The sequence below is a fragment of the Pan troglodytes genome, chromosome 16 (genome assembly GCF_028858775.2).
Source record: "Pan troglodytes isolate AG18354 chromosome 16, NHGRI_mPanTro3-v2.0_pri, whole genome shotgun sequence".
Lineage (NCBI taxonomy): Eukaryota > Metazoa > Chordata > Mammalia > Primates > Hominidae > Pan > Pan troglodytes.
Genome location: NC_072414.2, coordinates 84620871 through 84626425, shown reverse-complemented (window position 1 = coordinate 84626425; position 5555 = coordinate 84620871).

The following is a 5555-nucleotide window of genomic DNA, read 5'->3' as shown; positions in this document are numbered from 1 at the left end:
CCACTGCACCCGGCCTAATGACTTTAAAATCCCAGGCAAGAAGGGGACAGATGACTTGAGTTTTATTTCATGATGTCACAGCATGTTTGGAGCAAAGTGGAACACTCTGCCTTGGCTTCACATCGGTCCACAGTCAATAATGGCATTACAAGATAGCAAACGCGGCTGGGTGTGGTGACTCAGGCCTGTAATCCCAGCACTTTGGGAGGCCGAAACAGGCGGACCACGAGGTCAAGAGATGAGACCATCCTGGCCAACATGGTGAAACCCTGTCTCTACTAAAAGTACAAAAATTGGCCAGGTGTGGTGGCACACACCTGTAGTCCCATCTACTTGGGAAGCTGAGGCAGGAGAATTGCTTGAACCCAGGAGGTGGAGGTTGCAGTGAGCCGAGATCACGCCACTACTGCACTCCAGCCTGGCGACAGATAGAGACTCTGTCGGAAAAAAAAAAAAAAAGCAAACGCTCAAGGTGTTCAAAAAGAGTCTCTATTCTGTGCAACCAGATAGGATTCTTGTTCAAACAATGTAAATCTAATCTACGAGAATTAGGAGAAAATAATAATTTAAAAATCCTTCCTCAGCCGGGCATGGTGGCTCATGCCTGTAATTCCAGCACTTTGGGAGGCCAAGGGGGGCAGATCACTTGAGTTCAGGAGTTTGAGACCAGCCTGGGCAACATGATGAAACCCCATCTCTGCTAAAAATACAAAAATTAGCTGGGTGTGGTGGCAGGCGCCTATAATCCCAGCTACTCGGGAGACTGAGGCAGGAGAAGAGCTTGAACCTGGCAGGTGGAGGTTGCAGTGAGCAGAGAATGTGCCACTGCACTCCAGCCTGGGTGACAGAGTGATACTCTGTTCCCCCTTCCAAAAATAAATAAATAAATAAATAAATAAATAAATAAATAAATAAAAAATCCTTCCGTGTAAACAAAAGCTTTGTTAAATCTCTGGAATTAAAACCAATGTTTGTAGTTTCTGAAATACGGTTTTGTCAGCTTGATAAATTTCATGTGAAGGCCGGGCACAGTGGCTCATGCCTGTAATCCCAGCACTTTGGGAGACCAAAGCGAGTGGATCATCTGAGGTGAGGAGTTTGAGACCAGCCTGGCCAACATGATGAAATCCTGTCTCTACTGAAAGTACAAAAAATTAGGCCAGGCACGGTGGCTCATGCCTATAATCCCAGCACTTTCGGAGGCCAAGGCAGGTGGATCACCTGAGGTCAGAAGTTTGAGACCAGCCTGGCCAACATGGCAAAACCCCATCTCTACTAAAAATACAAAATTAGCTGGGCACGGTGGCAGGCGCCTGTAATCCCAGCGACTCAGGAGGCTAAAGCAGGAGAATTGCTTGAATCCGGGAGGCAGAGGTTGCAGTGAGCCGAGACCACACCACTGTCCTCTAGCCTGGGCAGAGTGAGACTCCATCTCAAAATAATAATAATAAATAAGTAAATAAATAAATTTCACGTGAAACAGAACCTCAACATGTTACTACTTTGCACTTGCATCAGTACTTACATCACTGGTGTTTAGAAAGATAGTATTTATTTGGACACTCATTTTGTTATGTAAGCATTGACAGCAACAAAACTAACTTTTTTTTTTCTTGTTCCTGTTTTTGTTTTGTTTTTTTTGAGATGGAGTCTCGCTCTGTTGCCCAGGCTGGAGTGCAGTGGCGTGATCTCAGCTCACTGCAAGCGCTGCCTCCCGGGTTCACGCCATTCTCTTGCCTCAGCCTCCCCAGCGGCTGGGACTACAGGTGCCCGCCACCACGCCCGGCTAATTTTTATTTATTTATTTATTTTATTTTTAGTAGAGACGGGGTTTCGCCATATTAGCAAGGATGGTCTCGATCTCCTGACCTCATGATCCACCCGCCTCGGCCTCCCAAAGTGCTAGGATTACAGGCATGAGCCACTGCACCCGGCCTCTTGTTCCTATGTTTTGCAAAACAGTTCTTAGTTCTACCCAGCAGATAATGTCTACCTTATATAAGGTGCTGTGGATAATGGCTGAAAAACCAATTACTCATATGAACTGAACTTTTTTGTATGCATTCTATATTTCTGGAGTCATTAAGGACAAAATGCATATGTATAACTTAACTCACAGGCTTTTGCCAAGGCAGTAGCTATAGGAAGCTGAGTATTGTGTTGCTGGGGCTTAGAAAATGATACCTGAAAGTTCCGTGCTTCGGCATGCCAAGTACTTTGAACTGAACGATAATAGAAGGGCCTCAGAAGCAAAGTCTCTCTCAGAACTTCTCTTGCCCTCCTGTCTTCCTCTCCCACTTTTCCCCAAAACAGGCCATAGAAACTGGAATTCCTTTTCCCCAACGTGGGTCATAGAAGCTAGAAATACTACTCTAGGATTCCCCTGCCTTTCTGTTTAGGAACTGGCCATAAACAAATTCTCTGACCTATCTCGTCTGATACAGTAGATCATAAGACCGTTGTTCCGCAAGGGGTCCTTCCCTATACCCAGGAGGAAAGAGTGCTGCACAGACAGGCCAAGAAGGATCTGAACAGACAGGTCTTGGTGGGTTTCCCCACCTCAGACTATCAGTACTAGCTCAGACCTGCTTTGATATTTCCACGTGGCTGCCATTCTTCATGAACCCTAAGCATAAAAATGGATAGCTTTGCGGCTGGGCGCGGTGGCTCACGCCGGTAATCCCAGCACTTTGGGAGGCCGAGGCGGGCGGATCACGAGGTCAGGAGATCGAGACCATCCCAGCCAACATGGTGAAACCCCGTCTCTACTAAAATACAAAAACAAAAAAATTAGCCAGGCATGGTGGCGAGCGCCTGTAGTCCCAGCTTCTCAGGAGGCTGAGGCAGGGGAATCGCTTGAACCTGAGAGGCAGAGGTTGCAGCGAGCCGAGATGACGCCACTGCACTCCAGCCTGGCGACAGAGCGAGACTCCGTCTCAAAAAATAATAATAATAATAAAGGATAGCTTTCCGTGGGCCTTTGGGTCTTCATTTCTGAAGGCTCCCCTGTCATATAAAACTTTGATTAGATAAATTTGTCGTGCTTTTCTCTTGTTAACCTGTCTTTTGTCATGGGAGTGTTGCTGTGTGATCTTTACTATGGGAGAAGAAAGGTATCACATTTTTCTGCCCCTACACTTCCCTCACTCAACTAAAATGCAGCAAATGTTAGAAATGATGTCCAAGGTGAAATTAAAGGATTGGCTAAAGGGTAATCTGGGAAGTCTGTTTAAGTGGGTAATTAGGGAATTCTGTTTAAGTTTGGTATTTGTTTGTTTGTTTTGTTGTTGTTGTTGTTGAGACAGGGTCTTTGTCACCCAGGCTGGAGTGCAGTGTCACAATCATAGTCCACTGCAGCCTCAACCTCTTGGGCTCAAATTGTTCTCCTGCCTCAGCCTCCTGAGTAGCTGGGACTACAGGCACATACCACCATGCCTGGCTAATTTTTAAAATTTTGTATAGAGACAGGGTCTCCCTATTGTGTCCTGGCTGGTCTCAAACTCCTAGGCTCAAATGATCCACCCACCTCTGCCTCCCAAAGTGCTGGGATTACAGTCATGAGCCACCACCGCACCCAGCTAGTTTGGAATCTTAACCATTTGCTGAACTTGTTTATCCTTCCTCCTCCCCCACGACTCCAACCATGCCTCAGTTTTTGACCCTAAGAGTCAAAAATTCAAATATCTATAGAGGCCAGGAAGTTAACTTTAATGAGCAAAGCAGCTAGATTTAAGAAAAATAGAAACAGACACATTTTATGTGTCTAATAAACAGAGGCAACTCTTCATTTCCACTAAGAAATGGGCTCCCTCGGTTGGGTGCAGGTGCCTCACGCCTGTAATCCCAACACTTTGGGAGGCCGAGGTGGGCAGATCACCTGAGGTTGGGAGTTTGATACCAGCCTGACCAACATGGAGAAACCCCATCTCTGCTAAAAATACAAAATTAGCCGGGCGTGGTGGTGCATGTCTGTAATATCCCAGCTACTCGGGAGGCTGAGGCAGGAGAATTGCTTGAACCCAGGAGGCAGAGGTTGCAATGAGCCGAGATCACACCATTGCACTCCAGCCTGGGCAACAAGAGCGAAACTCTGTCCCTCCGCCCCCCCCCCCAAAAAAGGGCTCCCTCTCATTATTCTTGAAAGATGCTTTTGTCTTGTTTTCTCTCTTTTGGTACTTAGAAATACTTTACTCCAAGAAAAATACTAGTGCAGACTCAATATAACTGACACTTCATAGTTAGCATCAATGGAGAAGCAACAGGGAATGGCAAAGGCTATGGCAAAGTGGACAGCTCATATACCATCTAAAGTAGCACTAGGCACCTGCTGATAGGGTAGCCATATCTTGTTCTTTTTTTTTTTTTTTTTTTTTTTTGAGATGGAGTCTCATTCTATCACCCAGGCTGGAGTACAGTGGCGCGATCTCGGCTCACTGCAATCTCTGCCTCCTAGGTTCAAGCGATTCTCCTGCCTCAGCCTCCCAAGTAGCTGGGATTACAAGTGTGCACCACCACACCTAGCTAATTTTTGTATTTTTAGTAGAGACAGGGTTTCACCATGTTGGCCAGGCTGGTCTCGAACTCCTGACCTCAGGTGATCCACCCGTCTCGGCCTCGCAAATACTGGGATTACAGGCGTGAGCCACCCCACCTGGCTGCTGTATCTTGTTCTTTGAGCAAAAAGTCAAAAAAAAAAAAAAAAAGGCGAAGTCTCTGATTTGTATGTAAATTCAGATTTTAAAAAGTAGCTTCAAATTTTACAAAACAAATGTTAAAAAGAGCCCAACAATATAGTTTGGTGGGCTTGACTCAACCTGTAGGCCACCAGTTTTAAGATCTCAGATCTACTCATGTAGGCACCCTGCTGTGAAGTGCTGGGAACAAAAAGATTAAAAAAAACTTTGAATATAAAATAAGAAGTTTATGGACTAGAGAATTAAACATGACTACTCACAGTTAACTATTTGTGTGCTGTAATAGGAGAAATTACCAAGTGGTCTGGGAGCCCAGGGGAGACCAAATCAGATGCAGGTGCATGAGCAGTAAGGTAGGTCAGGGAAGGATTCCAGAAGGAAAGGATAGTAGGAACTGTCTTGCTGGTTGAGCCAAGCCAGCAGAAATGGTGAAGGAAGGTGGTCCAGGCTTGGTTATCAGCACAGCCACAAGTAGCCTGAGTCTTTTGGAAAAGAAGCTAAGGTAGGATGCTAGAAGCAAAGATGTCTTAAGATCAGGAGGTCAGTGGAGAGAAGTCCTTCTTGTGAGGCATCTCCAAGGTGCCTACATGAGTAGAAGAGAGCAGACTGAGGAGTGAAGACAACTCAAAAGAACATCAAGGCCAGTTGCCTGGTCTGCATTTCTTAGACACATTATTGTGGCCTGGTGCAGCATGCAAACTCACTTCAGCATCTGCCAGAAATTAGGCTTAATTTCAAAGAAACCAGGAAGTAAAAGTTTCCATCAAAATAGAGGATTTAACCCTCAGCATTTGACAATACCTTCTCCTGGCTTCCCACTATCTGATTCATTATTATGTCTGTGGAAAGGGTGGGCCAACA